This window comes from Phyllostomus discolor, chromosome X, assembly GCF_004126475.2.
Source record: "Phyllostomus discolor isolate MPI-MPIP mPhyDis1 chromosome X, mPhyDis1.pri.v3, whole genome shotgun sequence".
NCBI classification, from domain to species: Eukaryota; Metazoa; Chordata; class Mammalia; order Chiroptera; family Phyllostomidae; genus Phyllostomus; species Phyllostomus discolor.
The window spans coordinates 34,756,800-34,769,427 of NC_050198.1; the positions used below are offsets into that span (position 1 = coordinate 34,756,800).

The window sequence follows — 12,628 nt, forward strand, 5'->3', positions numbered from 1 at the left end:
TGGATGTGGAGGGAAGACCCCAAATGAGCCTGGGAAGTGCTGTGAAGAGTGACTTCAGACCACCTATCAGGAAGTGAAGCCTGAAGGAGGAGGCGCGAAGCCACCCAGTGTGAAATTGGGTTAAAACTCTGACCCCAGACTCCAGCAATAAAAAAGGCAATATGGATGGGCCTAGAGGGCATTATACTAAGTGAAATAGGTCAGAGAGAGAAAGACAAATACTTTATTATATCACCTGCATGTGGAATCTAAAGAATAAAACAAATGAACAAACAAAACAAAAATACACCCATGGAAACAGTGAACAACCTGGTTGCCAGAGGGGTGGGTATGGGAGGGATGGGTGAAAAAGGTGAAAGGGAATAAGAGGTACAAATTTTCAGTTATAAATAACTAAGCCACAGGTAGGTGATGTATAGCACAGGGAATTGGGTCAATAATATTGTGATAACTTTGCATGGTGACAGATGGTTACTAGACTTAGTGTGGGGATCACATAGTAAGGCATACGAATGTTGAATCACTACGTTGTGCACCTGAAACTAATATACTATCGTATGCCAACTATACGTTAATAAAATTTTTCTCTTTTTAAATTTTTTTCTGACTGGGAATCGAACCTGCGACACTTTGGTTCACAGCCTGCGCTCAATCCGCTGAGCTACGCCAGCCAGGGCTTTAAGAAAATTTTTCAAAAAAGAAAGGGAAGGGAGCCATTGGCTGCTTCAGCTGCAGGGGCAACTTCATAGAGGCTTCAGGGACCTTAAAGCCTAATGCTTCTTTTCAGTGAAGATCCCGAGGCCCAATCACATCACTTAACACTGAGAGATGACATGCCAGGCTGTGCTGAGAGTGTATTTAGTCTGTTATTTCTCACCACAACCCTATGATGACAATCATCCCTGGTTTACAGGTGAAGAAAGTGAGTACTGAAAAGTTAAGTCACTTTCCAAGGTCACTTAACTAGTAAGGAGCAAAGCCGACTTCAGACTTAGACAACCTGGCTCCAGAGGCCAAACCCTTATGACCACAGAGTCTGCTGCTCTTTGTAAGACACCAGGTTAGAGAAACCCAATAAAGTGGGTCCCCAACCCCCAGGGCCAGAGTGGTATGGGTCCGTGGTCTGTCAGGAACCCAGGTGCACAGCAGGAGGCAAGCAGATTCAAGTCAAGGCAGGGAGGGGGGTGTGGAGCTTGGCTGCAGCAAGGTGAAGAGCTGGTGTCTGCTGCCACTGAGGCTCCAGCCCGCCCTGCCCTGTGCAGCCCGCACAGTCTCCCCCTCGGCCATGATGATCCATGGCTTCCCTGAAAGCTGACGGCTACCAAGACCCACATTATGAAGGTGGCCGACGTGGAGAAGTTAGCTGATGAACTGCATATGCCATCCCTCTCCAAAATGATGTTTGGAGACAATGTTTTAAGAATCCAGCATTGTTCTGGCTTTGGGATTGATTTAATGCTACAGATGCTTTAAGATGTGTAAACCACCAAGGAATGCTCCAAGTGTTCTGTGCGAAAGAGGGGCAGGAAAGCAGGATGGAAGGTGAACATTCCAAGGAACATTAAGCCACACGATTAGACCTATACAACAGATTGTAAGGGAACGTCACTTGAGGAATCACTCAAGTTAAAGGTTGTACCTACAGCAGATCATATAGATATAGAGAAATGGAAAGTCAGAGAACAGACTAAGTTTTTTGAAGTCCTCCTGTTTGAAGATGAACTTCATGATCACAGAGTTTCAAGTCTAAATGAGAAAATTAAAGTAATGTTTTCCAGCTTTTTCCTGCTGTTGCAGTGGGTTTTTTTGTTGTTTTATTTTGAGAATTGATGGAGTGCTTATCAGAATGAATGACATGAGACTTCACCAGAGGCTAGCAAGACCTACATGTCGCAAGAATATACATCACAAGAGCAAAATTGCTCATTTAACACATGTACCGCCATCCTTCTTCACTGAGCCCAATGAAGTACCACAGTATCTACTGATCAAGGAAGCAGTTCGTGAGAAGCTAATATTTCCAGGAAGAATTTATCTTAACCCCTCAGACTCACAAGAAAATGCACCTGTGGAATAGAATGTGTTGTATTGCATGCTCACTGTGGAATCTGATGGAGACCTTGGCTATGTGGATGGGGGTATTTTTATTATAAGAATTAATTGCCTTGTCTACGTGCAGATTTTCAGTAGCTTAAAGGAAAGAAAATAAAATAAAAGATTGTTGCAGGCAAAAAAATAAAAAAATAAAGTTAAGGCGTATCCTGAGATTGCCACAAAAGCACTGAAAAGCCTGCTTCCATTTCCAACATCCTGTCTTTGTAAAACAGGGTTTTCTGCAGTGACAGCACCAAAATGAAATTATGGAGTAGACTGGACATAAGCAATACACTTCGGGTATCAGTGTCACCTATCACCCCCAGATGGGACCATCAAAGTTGCAGGAAAACAAGCTCAGGGCTCCCAATGATTCTGTATTATGGTGAGTTGCATAATTACTTCAACATTATTACAATGTAATAATAGTAGAAATAAAGTGCACAATAAATGTAATGGGCTTGAATCATCCTGAAACCTTCCCGCGCCCCTGGTCCATGGAAAAATTGTCTTACATGAAACCGGTCCCTGGTGCCAAAAAGTTTGGGGGCTGCTGCAGTCAAAGGTCATGATGGGACCTCATTTCCTGAGCAGCCACTCCCACACCATTGTGTTTCTCTCACACTGTTTCAATCTTCCCTCAATAACCTTGTGTGGAAGAAATTGCTGGTTGAGGAAACTGAGACAGAGAGGTTCCATATCTTGCCGTAGCTCACACAGACAGGACCATGCTGATGAAACAACTTGACTCAGGTAACTACTTAATCACGACAAAGGAGACTAAAATCTAGGTCTCCTATCTCCCAATTTTGGCACCGCCCCCCCTTTTTCTTACTACATGCATTTTAACAAACACATATTTGTTCATTCAGCAAATGTTTGTTGTGCTAGGCACTCTTGGAGGCACTTAGAATCAGTATTGAGCAAAATAGGCATGACCTCTGCCTCGAATGCCTGAGGGAGGGTGAGGGTGGAGGGTGTCAAAGGTAAACAAAGATAGGCAGTAGTCACAGCAGTGAAGACAGATTTCATTCAGTCATTACTGACAGTAGGGGAAAGTTGAGCTCCTTTCCCACTTGTGCAGGCTGTGACTGGGCATTTTAAAGGAGGGAGAGGAGCAAGCAGGGTTTCAGTAGAGTCAGGGAAGTGAAAAATTACAAAGGGTCGGTCAGTGTAAGTGCAGTTAGGCCAGCTGTGTCTGCTAGCTGTCAATTACTGAAGTTAGGAGTCTATCCTCCCAAGAGACTAGGAGATAGAGACCCAGGGGCGGGCTTCTTGACAATTGCATTTCAAGGGGATGGTCCTTGAGAGTGGTGATGGAGTGGTAGTATATATATTTACATCTCAAAGGGACAGGGGAAGAACTCAAAGTTGGAAGCCTATTTTAGTTAATGTTCTAAGCAAGGGAGTTTGGGGTGGGGGGAGGCTATATTAGGTGTTGGCTAGAACAAAAGGAAAATTCTTTTGACCGCCCTGAGCTTTACTGGATGGGAACTGGGTCATCCTACAGACTTGGCCTTAGGCTGCTAGAAGCCATACTACAGTTTGGCTGAGTCCCTTTGTGCAGGGGGTAGGGATGGGTGTTGTTTTTCTGTTCACAATGTTAGGATGAATTTTCACATTGATGCAATATGGCCCAATGCCTGGCGTATACAAACAATTCTTATTCACAGAATATTCCCAGGACTCAGAGGTTATCTCCCAGCAGCCATCCAAAGGCCAGTCCTGAAGACCAGCCTTTGTTTAGAATAACAGGGTTTGAGCAACCCAGGCTCACTGAGCTAAGTAGGGTTGGGTGTTTGCATAGAGCGTCGTGCAGATTTTGTGCAGTTTCCAAGGGAGGTGGAACCAATAATAAACATGTAAATTGGACTTTCAGGTAGTGATGACATTGAAGATCTGGGAGATCTGAAGAAGGGATTGACCCTATTGTTGAATTGAGAACCTGAATATGCAGCTCTTACCCTTTGCAACAGCATGGATGGAACTGGAAAGCATTATGCTAAGCGAAATAATCCAGGCAGTGGTAGACAAATACCATATGATCTCGCCTGAAAGACAAATACCATATGATCTCGCCTTTAACAGGAACCTAATCAACAAAACAAAGAAACAAGCAAAATATAATAAAAAACACTGAAATAGAGAACAGGCTGACAGTATTCAGAGGGGAGAACGGAGGGAATTTCAGGGGAATTTCAGGGGAAAAGGGGAAGGGTTGACAGGAACAAGTATAAAGGACGCATGGACAAAAACTAGGGGCGGGTGGAAATGGGAGGGAGGTGGGGAGGGCTGAGTGGGTGGGCTGGGATGGGAGTAAAAGATAGAAAATTGTACTTGAACAATAATTAAAATAAATTTTTTTAAAAAAGATAAAGAAGTTGATGCTCCTAAAAAGAGAGAGAGAGAGAGAGAGGGAGAGAGAGAGAGAGAGAGAGAGAGAACCTGAATATACAAAGGTCTGGGAAGGAAGCCGTCCAGAGGGAAGAGGGAGCTCTCAGGCAGGACTGGGCTTGTCTTCCGCTGGGGCAGGAGTGAAGGCCAGTGTTCTGGAGTGTAGGTAACAGTGAAAGCAGTGAATGAGAGTGGGGCTAGGATGACAGAAGTCTGAGAGTCTTGGAAACAGGGGCCAAATCACAAATTAAAGCAGAACCTCCCCGTATATAAATAAGGCAGTGCAAGTTTTCATTGTATGAGACACCTTGTGCCAAGAGGGGCAGAACGAAGATCTCAAGGTCAACGTTTCCTGTGCTCATCCAGCTGTGCTGTGCATCTCAGGGCAGAGCTGTGTGAGCCAGGGCAAGGGGGTCCTTTTCCTATTAAAAACAGCCAGCTGCACTTGCAGTGCAAGCCAGAGGGGCTACCTCAGAAGGGCACATTTGTCTAAACAGAATGAAGGTGCTAGACGGCTGAGCTGTGGCTTGTGCGCCAGGTGCTGAGCTAGTGGTTGCCAGGGTAGTAGATCAGTTGAGATTATTGAAAAGGCTGAGCAGCTGTCTTTAAAAAGAGCACCATGAAAATGAATTTATGTTACCTCCTTACCAGGCCCATGACAGTGGTGAGGTGGGCATGTTCAACCCCTCCATGGAGAAATCACAGTGGAAAATTGTGACTTCCTCTTCCAGATGAATGAACCCCTCTTCCTCCTCCTCCTGCATCCTCTTCCCTCTCCCCCTTCAGGCTTTCCCTGTGTCTCTCTCCTGTTACTTTTATTTCCTTGAGCTTAACTCTTAATGAGCATTTATTGCTCGGTGCAGTGCATGCAAAAATGTCCTCAGTGATGTCTCCAAAATCAGGTAAATGTAACAGACAAGTTTTTAAAATTTTTATTGTTATTGATTCATATTCTCTATCTTACAGAATGGATTTGAAGCAACTGTCAATTCCATGATTTATCAATCCCTGCCACTGTACCAGGGTGGACAGTAGAACTAACCTAGGGCAAGATGACAATAAGGATTCCCAGGTTCAATTCCCAGTCAGGGCACATGCCTGGGTCGCAGGCCACGGCCCCCAGCAACTGCACATTGATGTTTCTCTCTCTCTCTCTCTCTCTCTCTCTCTCTCTCTCTCTCTCTCTCTCTCTCTCTCTCTCTCTCTTTCTCCCTCCCTTCCCTCTCTAAAAATAAATAAATAAAATCTTTAAAACAAGATGACAATAAGGATCCCTCCTTTTTTTTTGCTTTAAATTTTTAAATATTTTATCTTTATGTTGTAGGGAGTTTTTTATTATCTTCCTTTCAAGTGTGCAGAAAAGTAGAGAATACTATAAACACCCCCAGTTTGGCCTTGGCTGGGTAGCTCAGTTGGTTAGAGCATTGTCCCAAAGTGCTAAGGTTGTGGGTTCAATCCCAGTCAGGGCACACACAAGAATCAACCAATGAATGCATAAGTAAGTGGAATGACAAATGGAGTAAAAGATAGAAAATTGATAGAAATAAAAGATAGAAAAAGATAGAAATGAAGTACTTGAATTGTACTTACTCCCATTTGTCATTCTCTCCCGAAATGAATAAATAACATTTTTAAAAAAAGCACCTCGGTTCAATCAAATCTTCACATTTTTGTCAGACTGCATTTTTTTTTTTAAAGATGGTCTCTTTTTTTTTTTTTTAAAGGTTTTATTTATTTATTTTTAGAGAGGGAAGGGAGGGAGATAGAGAGAGAGAGAAACATCAATGTGCGGTTGCTGGGGGCCGTGGCCTGCAACCCAGGCATGTACCCTGACTGGGAATCGAACCTGCAACACTTTGGTTTGCAGCCCGTGCTCAATCCACTGAGCTACGCCAGCCAGGGCCAGACTGCATTTTTAAAAAGAAAGCAGGAACAATACAGTTGAATCCCCCTCGGCACCCTTCCCAGGTTCATCCCCTTTCCTTCCCCCAGTTAGCACTGTCCTAAGCTTGCAGTTTACCAAGTCCATGCATGCTTTGTTCTTCAACTTTATATGAATACATCCATCAATTTCATAGTATTTTTGTCAACATGATATAGTCTTGTCTTGCGTGACTGGCATGAACACCGCTCAGCCCCTGTGTCGGTAGTGCGGCTCTAGATATCTCATACTTACACAGTGCTCTCCTCACATAGGCCTCTTAAGTGGCAGAACAGTGTCACGATCCCCATTTGACTCAAAAAGGAACAAAAGTCCACAGTAGAAAGGGTTGGGACCCAAGACCACACAGGGACAGAGGCCTAGGCTGACTGACTCCCAGCTCAGCGCAGTGTCCACTGCTTAGTCTGGACGGTACTGTGAGCCGTATCAGGACAAGTGTGAGCAACTAGAGAGCAGGCAAGTGGGAGGGAGGGGAGAGCAGAGTGGAGCTAAGGGTAGGAGAGAAGGATAGACATGGAAACACAAAACAAAAGGGCAGAGCCAGTGAAGGGAGCTGTATGGCTTTAAATCGACCGGTGACTCTCAACCTTGGCTTCTTTGGAATTGTCCAGGGAGCTTCAAAAAGCATTAATTTCTGGGACCCACTCCCAGAAATTCTAATGTATTTGGCCTGTTGGGCAGCCTGGGCAGCAGGATGTTGGAAAGCTCCCCAGAAGATTTTGGATGCAGGCCACTGAGTCAGCAAAGCAATTTGTCAGGCAGTGAATTGGTTGAAGGGGCAGTACTCAAAGGCTAGCTTGTTAACATTAATAAGATTTTAGACCTCAAACCGTGGTTTGATAATGCAATGTAAATAAGGTATTGATATCTTAACCCCAGATTAAATGGACAGAAATGGGCTAAAATGAGAGGTGATAATCTGGTTTCCTCAGTGCTGCTCATACTATTCTTAAACTATTGTGTGCAGTTATTTGGGCTTTTATTTGAAGGGGAGAGTAGCAATTTTCACAATGACTACCAGTAAACCCCCCACAAGGTAACAGAATTCTGCAAACATTCCCTAAGTACTTCCTCTATGCAGGGTCTGTGCTGCACAAAAGTAAGCCAGATGGAAAAGTCACAAGCCTTGACCTCAAACTCAGACTCAAGGCAACCCGAACAAACATATGATAAACACAGTGTGCTGAGTGCTAGAGATAAGTCCAAAGTGCGAGGGAACAGAGGGCACACAACACCTAACTCTACCTTCCAGTGACTAGTGGAGGGGTTTAGAGAAGGCTTCACAGGAGTGCTGCATGAGCTGGTTCTTAAAGGACTTAAAGGACGAGTAGCAGTTGGCTCAAGGCATCCTTGAGGTTGGGGGTTAGGAAGAGCATGTGCAAAGGCGGAGGTGTAAGTGCACCTGCAGAAGGACAGTTTGGTGCAGTAGAAGCACGGGAATAAGATGCGGTGGGGGAGAAGCAGGTAATGAGGCACCAAGGTGAGCCCGTGTGCTGTGCTGGGGTATGGGCTTCACCCTGCAGGCGGCACAGGCGATCATCAAAGGGAGGAGTGTGTGGAGAATAGCTGAGTAGACGTTTACCAGGCAGGAATGTGGGATGGATTGGGGAGGGGGGAGGAAGAGGAACAGTGTAAGCAAAGGAGAGGAGGCAGGATGAGCCTGATGTGTCAGGTGCAGTGAGGGAACCAACAATCTGGTAGGAATGGTGGAAACCATCTGGGGTGCTTTTTGAAAATATCACTGCCTGTGCCCCACTTTCCCTCCTCCTTTAGAGGTTCTGAGTGATATGGTCTGAGGGTGGGGCCCAGGCCTTAGCATTGTTTTTTTCAGTATTTTAAAAAAGTCTCCCAGCCCTGGCCAGGTACCTCAGTTGGTTAGGGCGGTGTCCCCACACACCAGGGTTGCAGGTTCCTCCGGATCAGGGCACATACGAGAGTCAATCAATGAATGTATAAAAAAGTGGAGCAACAACTCGAGGTCTCTGTCTCTGTCTCTGTCTCTCTCTCTCCTCTCCATAAAATTAAAAACAACTCTCCCAGGTGGCCCTAATATGAAGCTGGTTAGGATATGTGTGGAAAGGTAGGCCAGAGCCAGATAACAGTTGTAAATTGGTTAACATTGAATGTTAACTATGTGCCAGACATTTTATTAATCTTTTTCATCCTCACCTATTTAATAGATAGGTACTAATATCCTTGTGTGGCGGGTGAGTGAACAGGAATTTGACCAAAGCCCTACACCAAAGTAAGTGGCGGCAGATTGGCTTCCAAGCACATCCTAGAAAGGCTTGTATTCCAGGCCAAGGAGCTTGGGTTTGCTTCTGTAACCATCTTTAATAATTTAGTGTGTGTCTGTCCAGAATTTCTTGGCATATATGAGTAAATGTAAATATGTATTCCCGTATTTCTTACACAAAAGGGAGCATACTAGATACACTGATGACATGATGACATTTTGCCTCTGGGCCTCTGAGGATCTCCTTTGCCCATGTTTAGTTATTTTTCTTCAACTAGGATAGAGTCGCCCAGTGGCCCTCTGGCTCACACTTGCCCCAGCGCTCTCTCTATGGAGCTCAGTGTACTGCAATAGCGGTGAGAACAGGAGCCAGCTACTACCTTGGGGTTTATTTGTTCTTTTTGTAGTTACTTAAGATGAACTGAATTTCAGGCTTTTCTTCTGCCAAGACATGCACTCAAGATTATAAGACTTTCTTTCAGGACTGCTTTAGCTAGCCCCCTAAGGTGTTTTTTTTTTTTTAAGATTTTATTTATTTATTTTTAGAGAGAAAGAAAGGGAGGGAGAAAGAAAAGGAGAGAACCATCAGTGTGTGGTTGCCTCTCACCTGCCCCCTACTGGGGATCTGGCCCACAACCCAGGCATGTGCTCTGACTGGAGATGGAACCAGCAACCCTTTAGCTCACAGACCAGCGCTCAACCCACCGAGCCACACCAGCCAGGGTGTGTGCCCCCTAGCTTTGATATAGTTTATGCTCATTACCATTCATTCAATTTGAAATATTTTCTATTTTGATTTCTGCATTGACTTTTCTGTTATTTATCCTTAGTTAGGGAAATACTACTTAATTTTCTAGGAGTTATAGATCTTGTAGTTATATTGTTTTTATGATATCATGTATTTTCACAATGATCAGAGGATATGCTCTGAATTTCAATCCTTTGAAATTTATTAAGATCACTATATAGTTATGGATATGGTTAATTCTGGCAAATGTTTTATATGCATTTCAAAATAGTTTATTCTGTTGTCATTGGCTGTGGTGTCCTGTATATGCCCACTATTAATTGTTCATATGTTTCATATCCTTCCAGATTCACGGAGTGGAAAGAAAATGCATGGGCCTAAGTTCTTCATAAATAAACTTTTAACCTATCCGTCTTTGTTTTTGGATGCAGTCTTACTTCCAGAGGTACTTGGTGCTGTTAATTTCAAGTCTTTTGGGGATTTGGGGATTCCTCTTTCAATTTGTTTTATACAGGTCTCAGCCTTATGTTGTGGCTGGACTGGCCCTCATGGTTTCTAGTGTGATTGCAAGACACCCTTCGGCAATAAATCATCAGGAAGCTTTCAAAAGATACAGGCTTATTACTTACTGAGACCTGGAAATTACACAGTGCCACCTGGGACCAGAGAAGGAGAGGAGAAGTGGGAGAAGGAGAATGGGCCTGGGGTTCTGTTTTTATTAGGGTCAAGGGTGGGGGCCTCCGGTTTTGCTGGCTTGCCCCTTTTTTTAAGATTTTATTTATTTATTTTTAGAGACAGGGGAAGGGGGAAGGGAGGGAGAAGAAGAGGGAAAGAAACATCAGTGATGTGTGAGAGAAACATGGATCAGGTGCCTCTCACACACCCTCAGCTGGGGACCTGGCCCACAACCCAGGCATGTGCCCTGATTGGGAATCACACCAGCAACCTTTTGGTTCACAGGCTGACACTCAATCCACTCAGCCACACCAGCCAGGGCTCACTCTTTATTACTGAATTTAAAACATAAGAACAGGAATCTAAAATGCAGTAAGCAAAGACAAACAGCCCAAATGGTCACTGACTGAGATCAACCAAGATCTCTAAAATGTAAAAACCTCAGCAGAGGGAAGCACCCGTCTTTAATCTAGCCCTGTGCCTGAAAATGTGTCTATTGGAAGTGGGTGCCTCTTTGAATCAGCTGTCTCAGTCAACCAAAGCTTAAGTCAGGTACTTGCATTACAAAAGAGAACAGAAAACAAATGGCAGGGCTTACACTATGCAATATTATGCCGATTTTCATCCTCTCAACTGCTAGTATATGATTTAGCTTTCTATGATCTGCTTTATTCATTACTATTCATCCCTATGCTTTCCGCATGCCAAAGTACATTTCAGAATTTTCCTCTCCAACTATTTTCAGGTTGATGTCTCTTTTTTGTAGGTGTGCTTTAAATAATTACCTAATTTTTGAATAGGTAATAAGCATATACTTCAAAAACAAAGGTGAAATGTGTGCAGTGGGAAACTTCCTGCCATCACTCTCCATCCACCCTCCCCACACATTAAGCATTATTTTTCACCTACTACATAATTTGGTGTTTTCATATTCTCTCTCTGATACAGATTTTTAAAAACTTATTAATGGAGACTTCTGGTCAAGATGGAAGCATAGCCCTGGCTGGCGTAGCTCAGTGGATTGAGTGCGGGCTGTGAACCAAAGCATAGCAGGTTCAATTTCCAGTCAGGGCACATGCCTGGGTTGCAGGCCACAGCCCCCAGCAACCACACATTGATGTTTCTCTCTCTCTTTCTCTCTCTCTCTCAAAATAAATACATAAAATCTTAAAAAAGAGAAAAAAAAAGAAAATGTGATTCTTAAAAAAAGAAAAGATGGAAGCATAGGTAAACAAGCTTCACCTCACACAACCACAGAATTAGAACTAGACCTCAAAACAAATAACACCCAGAACCATCAGAAAATTGAGTTGTATAGAAGTCTGACAACCAAGGAGTTAAAGAAACCACATCCATCCAGACGAGTAGGAGGGGCAGAGATGCAGAGAGGTATAGAGAGGTGCAGAGACATGGTGTGGCATGGAGAAGTGGTGGCAGTGGAACAGGTGGTCCCACATTCATGTGTGGTGGATAAAAATCAGGAGGGATACCTTGTAGTGAGCAAGCCTCAGGCTGGACAGCACAGTCCAGGGTTGCTCTGCCATGAAGATAAATCCCCATAACTTCTGGTTGTAAAAACCAGTGTGGGTTGGAGTGGCAGAAGAAACTGCTGGATTTTCAGGACATTCCACTTAAAGGGCCCATACAGATTTAGGACCTACACAAATCCATCCCCTCTGGGATTCAGCACCAGGGCAAAAGCAAGAGGGGCACCAGTTGCATATGGGGGGGGGCAGTAAATCAAGTGACTGGAAACAGGGTAAGTGCCAGGGCAAACCTTCAGAAGCTAGGCAGCAGCACAGTCCCCTCTTTGAGCCCTCCCCCAACACAGAGCTAAGATGTGGTAAAGTGGGTTACCCTACCCTGGTTATTACATAAAGCTCTGACCCACACAATTTACAGGTGCCTTTTCTACAACTTAAGACAGGGAGTCAAAGCAGCTCTATCTAATACATAGAAACAAACACAGAGAGGCTGCCAAAATGAGGAGACAAAGAAATATGGCCCAAATGAAAGAACAGATCAAAACTCCAGAAAAAGTGCTAAACAAAATGGAGATAAGCAATCTATCAGATGCAGAGTTCAAAACACTGGTTATAAGGATGCTCAAGGAACTTAGTGAGGACTTCAGCATCATAAAAAAGACCCACTCACAAACGAAGGGTATACACTAGTTGAAATAACAACTTACAGGGGAACAACAGTAAAGTGGATGAAGCCAAGAATCAAATCAATGATTTGGAAGATAAGGAACCAAAAAACAACTGCACAGTATAACAAGAAGAAAAAAGAATAAAAAACAAAGAATAAAAAAATAAAAACTTTTGGGATCACTTCAGGAGGTCCAACATTCACATCATAGGGATGCCAGAAGGAGAAAAGAAAGAGCAAGAAATGGAAAATCTATCTGAAAAAATAGTGAAAGAAAATTTCCCTAATTTGGTGAAGGAAATAGACATGCAAGTCCAGGAAGCACAGCAAGTCCCAATTATGATGGATGCAAAGAGGCCCACTCCAAGACACATCATAATTAAAATGC

At 43.8% G+C, this 12,628-nt stretch overlaps 1 pseudogene; it reads left to right on the forward strand.

The window, feature by feature from the left end:
- The first annotated feature begins 1,206 nt into the window (after positions 1–1,206).
- Positions 1,207–2,201, forward strand: LOC114504509 (annotated as a pseudogene).
- The last annotated feature ends 10,427 nt before the right edge of the window (positions 2,202–12,628 follow it).